Here is a 13,952-nt window from a genome sequence, read left to right on the forward strand (position 1 = left end):
CTCTCTCGTCAGTGAAAAGATGGCTTCCCCAGTGATTCCGGCATCGGTGCTATCCTCGTGACCTCGGTCAAAGCGATCATATCGGCGAGGCAGTAGCGAATATACAGTATGTCCATAAAAGAGTGCCCCAGTTATATTTTTTAACAGTATCAACTGTATGCGTTGTAGATTTTTGGTTCAAGGTTACAATTAAAAGTAACTCAAACGCGAGTAGCACTTCGTTGTTTTCTTGCTTGCGGTGTTACCTTCGCAAAATGGTGACTCCTGAGCATAAAGCGTTGTGTGTTATGCAATTTGCTAAGAGTGAATCTGTCATTTCAGCCTTCCCCGTTGGAATCTCTTTGTTCGAGAGTGGATGAACGACGAAGTCCCTGAACGTTGGATTGGTCTTAATGGTCGAGACGACAGAGCTCTTTTTCGCTGGCCTCCACGTTCACCTGAGGCAACGCAATTGATTTGTTTCCCCTCTGGGGCTTTATAAAAGATCGTGTCTACGTTCCAACGCTACGTAATGATTTGCCAGAGTTGAGACACAGAATTTAAGAGGCTATTACTTCCATTACTACGGACATGTTAACCAAAGTATGGGAATAATTGGACATTAGGTTCTATGTGTGCCGTACAACTAAAAGTGCACATATTGAACATTTGTAAGAAAAACTAGGTTATTTTAAGTTAATACTGATTAATGATTTGTTGTAAATAGTCTAAATTAAAATGGTATAATGTAAAATTGAAGCTGGGGCATTCTTTTATGGACACTATATAACCAAACGTATTCTACAGTTTTTGGTTCCGGGAAACGACATTTTATCCGGTGTCAGTTGGGATCTGAAAGTATAGTCTGTGTCACATGACATGTCTCAAATTTGTCAGTTCTCTAGAGTAGTACCAGTAGTACGCATTTCTCAACTGTCAATGGCAAAGCAGTGCACGATGTTTATTTACGAACATTGACCCGACCACCACGTGAAGTTGTTTACAGACACTGTTGACGGAACATCAGCGGCAGGATGATGCCTGGACCAGGCGTCGGCAGACCGCGGCTCGCGAGCCGCATGCGGCTCTTTACATGGGATTTTGCGGCTCTGCAACTCACTGCGCTGTGCCGCGGCACGAAAAAGAAAAATATATCACCAGCCGCTTGGAAGAATACGAAAAAGATAAATCAAATTTGATATCCCACCATAAGCGAACGGCCGCAAAACAAATGTCCAAAATAGGGAAAATCATATTTCATACGTGGAATAGTCTTCCTAATACCTATGACACAACAACAAAATTAATATAATTTGCTATTCTTACAATCTTTGGCTCTACCTATTCATGTGAGCCAATATTATCTTCAATAAATCAAATAAAAATAAATTAACCGACGATAACTTAAAATCATGCCTAAAATTGAAAGCTTTCGAAAGCGACGCAAGTTCACCGTTCCAACTAAAGATAATTTTTTTACAGCTCGTGTTCTTTTTTATTGTATTAATTAATTAAAAAATCTAGGTTTTATTGTCTTATCAGTAGATTTCTGATATGACTACCTTTTTTTTTACATTTACGTGTTTTTCTTCCTGAGTAGACTTTATTTTTAAGACTTTATATTGAATTTGTGAATAATTTTTTTTTTCTCTTTTATTATTTTCTTAAAATTTCTTACAGATACTGAGAAAATACATGTTCCGGTTCTCTAAAAAATTAGATAGTCTCTTTAAATAATATTTTGCTCATCTCACTCGAAAGTCTACCGTTTCCGACAGACCATTGGTGCCATTTTTGAGAACAGTCGAATTTGAGAAAAGTTCCGAAACTGACTATAAGGGTGTATCCTCCTCAGAGTTTGAATTAGCTATAGTGATACACGTCACTAAACAATGTATAACTATGCCAAAGCTACTAAAAATAATGCATTTATATGATAAGGCTGCCAGAGTACCTAATTTTTTTGAGTATCACCCTTAACAATAATTTAATGAGTATAAATGTCATAAGTAAAAAAATTTCAATTTTTAATTTAAATGTATTTTTCCCATTCAAATCGTAAGCATCTCAATCTGATGTGATTATTCAATAACTTTAAGTAAACCAATCTGTTTTCTATGCGGTTTTTTCTTTACATCTCTTATTCCAACAGTAATTTTTTTTGATTCCTGAAAAAGTGCAATTTTTTTCTTTTCCATGCATAATCATTATACTCAAGTTAATATTAATAAATTAGATGCTATACGAAACCTCAAACAACTGGCTAGGTTACACTTTGAACAAGGAATGTGGCATTGTGAATAATTCGGGCCGTCAATGCTGCAGGCGACAGAGCAATAAACGAAGGAAGACGAGTGTGCTGACCCAGGACGAACAACGCGGGGACTTGTACTAGTTAATAACGTGCGTTCCGTTCCACAGAAGCTTAAATAGCAGCACGAGTTCCTTGTTCGTATATTTTCGGGAAAAGGGGGAAATTGTTAAAACCCACGCGCCTGCTGACTCTTACCCCTGGGGTGATAACATACTTCCGACTAGACGTACAAGACGGCAATTACGTTGGTACCATTGCGTCCAGGGTGGGTAAAAGAGAAACCTAAGATTCACTTGCCCCAAGTCAAAAGCCAGAATAATCTGCGTTCGTATATCCTTAGGTTTTATTTATTTAGTTATTTATTTGCATTTGCAGCATAATAGTAAAATATAAATTAGGTTAATTAATATAATCATCATAATTTTTTCTCGGGAGTAGGTATAGGTCTATAGCCGTAGGGGATCGTGACTAGAATGAATATATTTTTACGTCAGCTACATAAATTATTCATAAAATCGCTGTTTAAGGATTAAAATCCACGCAATGCCGGTTCTTTATTTTATTCGAAACATTACACAGTCAATTAAGAGTATCCAAAACTTTTAAAATGATTCTTAAAAAAAAGTTCCGTTTTCCCGTAACTGAAAGCAATTCAATACAAATATAGTCAGGTTTATATCCTGACTAGTTGGCAATAAATCGATAATAGCATTCTCAAGATTTGTCATCCTACTTAATGTGCTACGTAAAAACGTCTGGCGACTTAAATGTGTGTCTTTGCGTTCATGAACAATGCCGTAATGTTTTGTGTAAAATAAGCCTATTTATGTTTGTAATATATTGCAATTTTCATGTGATCACTCAATTTAGGCATGTTTCAAGGCTTATGGCATTTTCAGATTTATCCTTCTGGCGTACTAATGGGAGGAGTGACTGGGCAATTAGGCTCTCATAGACAAACTAGAAAAAAAATGGTAAAAGTATATATTACTCTAGGCTAGATTTTCCTCTTTATATAGATTTGATTTTTTTAATGGATTTTTAAATGTTTTAGAACCACAATACTGTAATAATGTGAAATATTTTTGATCATTTTTTTCCTTAAAAAATTAAACTTTAATATTTTTGATAATATTTTACATTTCAGAAAAGCGTTTAAAAGGCCTTTTAAGCAGCCTTTTTTTTCTATAATTTTATATTCCTCATTCAACTGGCTGGTATCCCCGATGTTGGGTTCGTTACTGAAACTATATTTGAAGCAGGGCTACCAACAATCATCAACGAAAGGTGAAATAACTCCGTGGAGCTAGGATTTATCAGGAGACGGCATACTGTGACGTAGTTGGTCAATGTTATTTTTACCTCGCCAACGCCATATGTTGTCAAGGCTCAAAACACTGCGAGTGTGGTGCTTGATCTTGTCTGATGGTGGTTCGTTAAACACAGTCACTTCCATGAAATCCAGTCAGTTCAAATGTGGTTCCGCAACGCAAACACTACACTTCAGGCGATGTTTTGGGGGGTCTAGCCAACATGGGGCAGATCACGAGTTGATGAAAAAGACTGCTTCACGCGGTTACCAATTAATCGTGCGGACGTGGCTGAATAAATCAACTGTGTTTGGAAATCAGACGGAATGGACTCTGTCTGCGTCGGAGGGCGTGACCTTGGCCGTGACCATGTCCTGACGGGGAGGGGGTGGTTGTCCCGGACCCTCCGCCCGTCACAAACACCCCCTCCCCCACCCCCCAACATCTCGTCGCTTGCACGCTCCGACCATCAGTCAGCGGGGACCGGCGCGCCCCTCCCACCTAGGCGACCCGCGCGACACTTCCGTCCCCCTCACTCCCGCTTGCGACATTCCGTATAGTCCGTGTGACTTCACTTGTCCCGCGTTCCACGGCTCTCGAAAGAGAATATTTCTGCCCGTGGGCTCAGCCAAGGTTTGTGGTAGGATCTTCACCCCTTTCCGAGACAGCAAATCAAGCGTAGCTGAGAAGCTCTTCTCCACGAAATTTTTTCAAAAAGGTGACGCTTTAAAAAAAAAAAAAAAAAAAAAAAAAAAAAAAAAAAAAAATTAGACTACCCGAGTACTCTTTGGTGATTTTTCAAAACCTGACATTCTTAGTAAAGAATTTTCATTTATGACAGTTTGATTTACACTTCCGTTGATTATGGTAATTATCAAATATGTGTTTTTTAGGAGTAGGCTTCTTTATTATTTATTATATCCAGAATCTATAAATTGAACCATAGTTAAGTTATGTTTAGCTAATTACTGAAGTGCATTATTTCTTGGGGGAGGTAATATTGGCTCTATGAAGAAGGTTACACCCCACCCTCTATGTTGTTCAGTCAAATGTGTGTGTCGACAACTTCGTGTGATTCGTCTGTGTTCGCGAACACACAACGTGTGTGATTTGCCAGCTTAATTCGGGAAATGGGTACCACTGACACTTATTTTTCAAAACTGTCCCAATTTTAGACGAGTTACGTGTCACAGGCTCTTGTCTCCTGGCTCGCGAGCCAGTCTGCGCCTACGAAATAAGTTTCTTTAATGTGTAAACATCTTAGTTCTCAGTATATGGCATTTGCTAGGAGTAATTTCGAGACAGACAACAAACCTGGACAACCAGGACAACGCAGCAAACACACGAACGCAACGATAGAAATAAACAGTTATTATAGACAAGACAACGACTACAGCATCGACGAGCACACCTTCGACAAAACAGCTGCAACGTTTCGGAACAGATGCATCAGGCGCAAAGAAACTGTGCTGTATTAGACAGTAAGAAAAGGCCGTATCCTAAACGAGAACTTGATAAAGATCGTACTGTTTTTAACTACCTCCATTCAGGGCCAGAAAAGTAGTTGAGTGTGACTTCGGTATAATTTATCAAAAAATAGAGATTGTTACTCAAAAGTATTTAAAGCTCCAACAGACAAAGCAGAATTTTATGTTCAAACAATTGTTTTGCAGCATAATATTTGCATCAACAAGAAAGAGCAAAGGAACAATAAACAAAAGTTATCCTGCGATGCAAGGTGAAGAAAATATACGTATGCAGCAACACAGCTCGTGCAAGAAAACAGGGATGTTTTTGCTAGCTACTTCAACCCTCAAGAAGTAGGAATTCCACAACCGTTTTTTACTATAAAGAATATATCGAGGAAAATATTTTACATCGTGTGCGTTGTATGCAAACTTTCATCTAAGTAAAACTTTTATCGCAAAAAATTTGGTTGTCTGTAAAGTCGGTTTAGGGACGATAGTTTAACGTGACAACGTCATAACAAAACATTGATGAAATGATTGCATACTTTTATGAATAAAATTGAATCATTTTTATTGAATTATCACTATTTCGTATGGATACAAAGGAGTGAAATGAAATCTACAATTTAATTGATAGTTTTACTTTTATTTGCACTCATTAATTCAAATATCTTTATTAATTTAACGAACAGATTATTTTAACAATAACTTTTATACATGTTTGCTATTAAACTTCTTCTAATCTGTGTTATTCTGTTAAGAATAGGACGATGATAGGAAAAGTAGGAAACGAATGGGAGTGTTTCAAGTTTAATGTGCCTCGAAAAAGTCAAATCGATTATTGTTCCAATCGAGTGGAAGAGAGATAGATGCGGCGCAAGCGTACAATGAGCGTAACGGGACAATGTGCGTAACAGGACAATGTGCGTAACGGTACAATGAGTCATCCTTTTTCGTGTGTGCAGGCGGCGTTCATCGATTTATTAGACGTTGCACGTCAAAAAAAGTGTTGGGACCACACAGTGATATGCTATTGTTGCAGCTAAACAACTTGAGCTCATGCCCCGTAAACTGAACACTCGTCAACATGGCCTTGAGGCAGGTGACGCCGGGCGGTCTCCGGGGCGAACTGAGAGACGGTCGCGCTAAATGTTTGTCGCTAGGTGTCGCGTCGCGTCGCGTCTCGGTGTGCCCACCCTCACGAGGGAGGCATCGGTTCATTCCCCGAGTGTTTCGTCTCGTCTCGTCTCGTCGCGTCCCAGTGTGACCGAGCCCCCCCAAAAGAACGCAAGGGAAAAAAACATTTTTGTTCCGCCGTGTCCGGACGAGGACCACCTTAAGACCAGCTGAGACGCCGAGTGCGGCGCAGGACTTCGCTTTGAACGAGCGGCATTGGACTCTGGGATCGCTCTCCCCCGATGGGGGGACCCGAGATGCACATGAATTCCTGCCATTCCCGATTACACCCGAACAAATCACCTTCGGCCGACTTCGGGATTTTTTTTTTTTTTGCGCAGGAAAACTGAATTCAAATATTAAAAGTGGTCGGTTAGGTTAGCTACATTAGAACACTTTAAAACACTATGGACGGTTAGTTAGGTCAGTATAGCTACATTAAAATAAACAGAGAAATATCTTAATATTATATATAAATCCAGTGTCCTGATGTTTGTTTCCAGTGAACTCTTCACCAAGTCAACCGATTTCGATGAAAATTTTCATTTATGTGTAATTTTTTTTCCAACTTGAGATTTTTATGGGATAGTTTTTATTTCGATTTAATGGTCTTAATAATTTATAATTAATAATAAACTGATTATCAATGTTGATTGGTGTTTAAGCCCGGGAAACAGTGGGTACTTCGTCTCCATGACAACGTTGCGTGCTCGAGAGTCGGGAAACCATCGGTGATATTCGTTTTTTCTTCGGTACATTACAAAGCATTGTATTAAGTTTTTGTCAAAATTAATTAATTTTCATTTTATTTCATTTATTATAACTGTAAATAAAAGATTTGGTCTCATTTCCCCCCCCCCCCCCCCCCATTAATACAACCGTGCGAAGCCGGGTCGGACAGCTAATAAATATATATAAATAAACGTTGGCCGAAGGTGAATTGTTCGGTTGTAATCGGGAATGGCAGAACTTTATGTGCATCTTAGGCTTCCCGTCCCGATGAGAGGTTATACAGGATGGCAGGTCCATGTGGCTCCCATCGCGTCAGACCCGGGAGAGGCCGTCCACTTCTGCTCGGTGGCTTCTTCTCCACCAGCGAAGTGGCGACATTCACATTTAAATAAACACTCGTAAATAATTTTTTTTTTTAGGTACAACACGTCAGTAGCTTGGCTTCTGGGTTGTAGCCGTGTCCTTGGCGAATAATTCACCGACGTTTCGGTCGACATTGCAGTCGCCATCATCAGGGAGCAGTTACCGACCGAAACGACGGTGAATTATTCGACAAGGACACGGCTAAAACCCAGAAGCCAAGCTACTTCATACAACGGCCGTGAAAGCCTGCCAACATTATTACAACACGTCAACCGGAAAAAAAACTAATTAAGTAAGTACCTACTCGTCAAACAACACCGCGCTAAAATTGTCACGATTTGATTCATCGCAAATTACACGGTCAATTTTAATCTTAATTAAAATATCTAACGTGTTTTTTTTGGCAACCAAGCTGTTTTTTTTTATATCGTGGCAGTAGCAATTAAAGCTCGTGTTTGGAAGTTCGCAGGGTTCGATCCTTACCGTTTGCACTCGGGAGTAGCTTTCAGCTTAACCCAAACTTTGGAGTGTCTGCAAATCACTTGAAACATTATTTTTCCAAACCATCATATGTGGAAAACCAACTTCTTAGAGCCTTGCGGTGAGAGCAAGAAATAAATAGTTATTAATATATGAGTTTTAAAACGCTTGCCAAATATATTTGGTGATTTGTCACAAAAAAATTGCACGTAATATATCTACAATTATATCAAGAAAATATAATAATATATTTAAAATGTTAATCTTTTCTTATTCATGCGTTATTCACAACACGTTTAAAACAAAATTGCAGATATATAATATAATTTTGTAGCTATTCAGTTTTCAGGCATTTAGAAGACTAGGGTTTGTCCCTGATGTGACTTTCGTCTTAGTTTATGTGTTAAATAGAATACGGCGTTCAAAAATATTTTGTGTTTTTTTTTTGTGGCAGTATTTTTTTAATGTTTTGCAACTTAAAATAATAGTCACCTTGGTGCAATATCTGAGCCAAGCAATGTTAAACTTTAATTCCATGAAATTGTTTTATTCTATATAGTGTGTCCATAACATAACTCCCCAGGTATAAATTTTAATAATATCAACTAAAAGCGTTGCAGAGTTTTAATTCAATGTCACAATTGAAGAGTAACTCAAACAGTTTTAGATTAGCGCATGCGCGAGTAGGTACTGCTTTGTTTTATTTTTTTTCTCGCTCGCAACGCCACCTTCGCAAAAATAAATAGACTCCTGAGCGTAAATCGTGCTCTGCAATTTGCCAAGAGTGAATCTGTAAATTTCAGTTCAACGTGCGCTGCGTTTTAAGTTTGATTGTGATCGCCCATGTGTCAATAACATCCGCCGAAGGTATATACGCAGCTAGAGACGACAGAGCTCTTTGTCGCTCGACTTCACGTTCGTCTGACGTAACGCCAAGCGATATTTCATTTTTTCCTTTGGGGCTTGATAAAAAGATCGTGGCCACGTTCCACCGCAAGAGTTGAGACACGGAATTCAAGAGGCTATTGCTTCCATTACTCCGGACTTCTTGACCAAAGTGTAGGGAGATATCATACATTTATGCTGGCTGTGTGTCGTGTACCTAAAGGTGCGCATGTTTAACATCTGTAGGGGAAAAAAATCTAGGTTAGTTAACCTTCAATTTGATGTACGATTTGTTGTAAATCAAACTGTCATAATACACCGTTGGAAATTAGACGTTATTTCGTGTACATCCTGTATTAACTCCCCGAAATACGCTGGGATTCCGAGGAAGCGTCGAGACGTTGTTTCCGGGTCACCCGGTCCGCGCACTGTCGCGTGCCGCCGTGGGATGGCCTCCGGAGTGTTAGTGCCTTGATTGAGGTTGTTCCCGCGCGGGACGTATGGACGTGGCTGGCCTCCTATTGGTCCCTTGGGCCGGCGTCGACACGGCACCGACCCCTCCCAGACACTTCCGGGAGCCGCGCCTTCCCCCCCCCCCCCCCCCTTGCCCGCGACCAGGATGTGACCCCATCCCTCGGGAAGACTAAGATGTACATCAAGTTCTTTCCCTGCCCGAACACGCCCGAATATTCACCGTCGGCCAACCTCGGGTTTATCTTTACATATTTATATTTCTCTGTTTATTTTAATGTAGCTATACTAACCTAACTAACCGTCCATAGTGTTTTAAAGTGTTTTAATGTAGCTAACCCAACCGACCACTTTTAATATTTGAATTCATTTTTCCTGCGCAAAAATAAAACAAATCCCGAGCTTGGCCGAAGGTGAATATTCGGGTGTGTTCGGGCAGGGACAGAACTTGATGGACATCTTAGGCTTCTCTCATCCCTCGTCGCCGCTCCACGGCGACCACACACATGAGTGTTCTCTATTTTCTCTGCGTTCACAAAAAGGATTTCTCCGGAAAACAGTTGCCAAGAAATATTTTCTACTGCTACAAGTAAGGTCTCATCAATATCTCGACCTAGCCGTGCGCTCTCCAGTAACATACCGCGATTGGAAACGGCGAATCTATTTCCCGGTTCTCGGAACCCCATGTTGGGCACTGGTAACGGTGTCAGGCATGTAAGAGACCCATCTTTCTCCTAACCAGGATAACACCCCAGCGTGATCATATGCCTGGGGGAGTATTGATGATATATGAGGTGTGAAACTAATTTACGTGCTACAAGTAAGGTAACACTTTAGAAAATTGTTTCCTGTGTAGGTCAGTTCGGACGGTTACGAGTTAGTGCGGCCAGGAAAGAATGTGACCTCTGTCGGTAGTCAATGAACACGTGACATGGAATTGTTATCGCACATGATTTTGGATTTTAACTTGTCTCCAGAAGAAAAATTACAAATAACGCAGGTTTAATGACTGGCTGGAAATTGCAAATGCATACTGAAATACTTTTCATTAAGTAACGCAACAAAAACTGCCGTAAATAGGTCCTCTTGTATAACTAGAACTTTGAGGGAGATACGTAGAAAATACTTCTCACGACCTATCCTTTTTTTACCAAAACAACGCATTTTCATGAGAAGTTGTTGTGTTTCAAATGGCGGCTGTCTGAAAACAAACAAAAAACGTCCGAAGATATTTTTACTACACCAAAAAAAAACATAATATTATATATTCACTAAAAATAAAATTTGAAATTCTTCCAGTAAAAACGAGGTTAAAATTATTTATTTTGTATAAAAATAAATAATAAGAATTAAATTTATCTTACCAGCATAATTAAAAAAGTATTTACGTGTTTGGTAAGAAGAGACAAAAAAAGTACTTTATTCAAGGCTACACGAGAATGTTTTCACTCTACACGAATGCTTCTCGCAGTTGAGATAAATTAACAGGTTTGATTTTAAATCAAAAAGATAGCACACAGGACTTAAATGGCTCTTTCTCCAAGATCCAAAACCTGCCTAATATATGGCGCTGGTTTCTAAAGCAGAGCTTACAGCCAGGATATTTTACGCGGTTCCGCTCGTGTCCCTTATCGCGTTCTCTTTCATACCTAGTTGGAAATAAAGGTGGGGAAAATAAGATGGTAAAGTGTATACAAGTAACTTGTGCGGCGACAAAAAGTTGGAACTCTTAAAATGCTTCACCTGCGAGGATAGAAACGAGAAATTCACATTTTTTTGCGCGCTGAAAGTGACAACTCACACAGCTCAGTGTAAACTACTACGTACAGATTTCTTCAATATATCATTATTATTTTTACGTAAAACAACGGGCTCATAAATTTTTACAATTTAGGAAACGATTACAATTTAAATGATTTAACTTTCTTTGTTATGGATGACGAGAGTGATTTTTAAGTCAGAGGGATAAGAACAGAAACATAAGTCCTATTTTAATGTCGTAATAATTTCTCAACTCAAAAGAAAAATTCTTCCTTCTTTAAGCAGAGATTTCACTTACATATATTTTCAAAGGCCATAACATTGTTTCAATCAACGGTATTATTACAGTGACTGCCATTCCAAATAATTAATTAAATACAAAACGGCAATAACTTAATAGGGGCTAATATTTAAAGCCGTTAGTCCCTATCAAACTTATGCAGTCCTGTAACTAAACAAATGCCAATTTTATAATTGAACGTCGGTTTTTTTTGTGGCAAAAACTGTTGAAACCAAGATGGTGACATTTGGTTCCTAACTTGGCTTATTTTGAGTTTACAGTTATTTTGCTCGTAACTCGGTTTTTACTTTAAGAGTAGTAAATAGCTTCACCCTGAAGTCCGTTATAATACTATTTTGATTTCAATGCAAGGTAACGTTTTAGTGGTACATTTTTTTTAAACAATGATATTCACTTTAATTAAACATGTGTTTATATATAAGTGTTGCATTGTCCAAATTTGTGTATTGCCAAGAATTCTGTATTTTCGACACAAAATTAAAAGAGAAACATCAAAGAAAAAAAATTCTGCGAGAGATAAGGTAAAATTGAAATTATTGGCGTTTTGCTAGGTAACACTGTAGATTTGGTGAGAAGAAGAAGAGAAACAGAGTCTCGAGTCCCCTCCCTTCTAACCGCCCTCCTTAACGCCATTGCAATGGCAGGTTACTGATTAAAATCACTGTTGCAGGTGGTGAGTGCAGCGTGGATTGTACAGCTCTTCTTTGTGCCAGCTTCGAATTCTCGCAAACCTCCACTTTACGTCATGCTGCGGTTCTCTCGCTAACCGAGCAATACTTTTCTCTTATGTAATTTTCTTTATTTCTCTACCTCTTCCCTTTCCACTTTCCACCTTCTCTCTCTCCCTCCCCCCCCCCCCCCCCCCCCCCCCGCGGTCAGGAAATAAAACCAAACCAAACTGGCCCAACAGTAAAGGAATTTTTCGGAAATGAGACTGGTTTTTATCTGGAACACATTTCAGCGGAGGCAGTAAGGAATTTTATCTTCCAGCGGTTCTATTTCCGATGGACGTCTCTGGCAAAACCCTTCTCCCTTCCTCTTGACACCCCTTCCTCGTCCAGAGCTACCGGTTTCAAGAATATGGACGGCTGGTGTTCTCTCGTGTACACTGTTAAACCACTTTATTCGCAGCAAAGAATAAAAAAACATAGGAACTACATTTATTCAAATTAATTCCAACTTTATCAACGATAAAATAAATAATTATATGATAGTTCCCAGTAAGAAATTTTCTTTGGCATAATTTATACGTTTGGATTTTTTGAATGTTTACAATGATTTAGCTTGTAACACAAACTTTTTCACAATAGCAATAGTTTCTGGTTTCCCTTGTACGAATGTTGTTGCGCTATTACAAGCTTGCTTTCTGCTGTAAATTTACGTAAAGAAAAATAAAATCTTGTTTGTGTCAACATAATCATTGCAGTGGCTCATGTTTGAGCAAAAATTTAGAATTTTTTTTCACAAAGAATACATTTATAGTTGCAAAGAATGTGGTTTCATGGTGCAACTTCATTTTCGGTGTTACGTTACAGAACCGGGAAGGTTTTAACAATTACCAAGTTAGTTTAAAAGTAAAAAAAAAAAAAGTGTGACCGAAGTATTAAGACCGAAATTAAATTTAAGGCATTTGGCAGGAGTAATTTCGTGAATGGAACGAAAGTCGCATGGAATGGAAATGTTGAACCACGGTTTTGTCATCTGTGGCAGATGGCGCGAAACAAAGTTCATAGAGACAAGGGAAACTTTGTAGTATTAAAAGTTAATTGAATTTTGACATTTAAAATGTCTTGTCGAATATCATGTCCAACGACGGGTTATAGAATTTGTCAAGTCTTTTTCACTTTTACCGGGGCCGTTTCATTATATATAGTTTGAAATTTCAGTCTGCTAGTAAAAAAATTTCCACAGTGAACCTTGCTGCTCCATGCAGCGAATTCTAGCGGCGGGTGCGGAAACTATGTGTGATTCGCGTCCAGAAAAGTAGTTGAAAACAAAATTTTCGAATATTTATCACACTCAGCATTGTTTTAAAGAACTCTACATTAAATTTCGTGCAGAGTTTCGTATAAGTTTATTTACAACATAGAACTCATGCCTCCCTACCTGCTGCTTAAGGTGAGAAAACACACGTGCTACTGTATTAAACCATTCACACTTATGGAGACGTAAGAAAAACTGCGAATATAACCAATTCAGATGTAAATGTTACTGGTAATCCTATCAGGAGAAGTAGATCTGGGTTCACCCGGGCTAACTCTGAATTATACAAGTTTGTTAGGCTAAGTTCTAAAAGTAACTTTAATAAATTAGGCCTACTTAACGCTGAGTGGGTAATGTTAGAAAAACAAAATGATTGATAGCTTTATTTCAATGATATCTTAAATAACGAACGTAACTAACTTAAGCTAAAATTCTCATCATTGTTGTGTGGACCATACACGGGTAATCGCCAGATTCAAATAATTTATTTTCGTGTTTATTTGGACTTCACCCTACAACTTTGGATAATGCCAAGTTAGCCCAGTGTAAACCTCGGTTTATTTCTTCTTTTAGCATTAGTCGTGACATAAATAGAGAAATTGGCTATCGGACCGCAATATTTTTTTCCAGCTGAGGATCAGAACAGATTATTCCGAACTTACGGCCGGCATTCTCAATGTTCCCCTCCCACATATGCGCCCTAATATGGTAGGGTGGGAGTGACATTC

This window comes from Bacillus rossius, chromosome 10 (genome assembly GCF_032445375.1).
Source record: "Bacillus rossius redtenbacheri isolate Brsri chromosome 10, Brsri_v3, whole genome shotgun sequence".
Taxonomy (NCBI): domain Eukaryota; kingdom Metazoa; phylum Arthropoda; class Insecta; order Phasmatodea; family Bacillidae; genus Bacillus; species Bacillus rossius.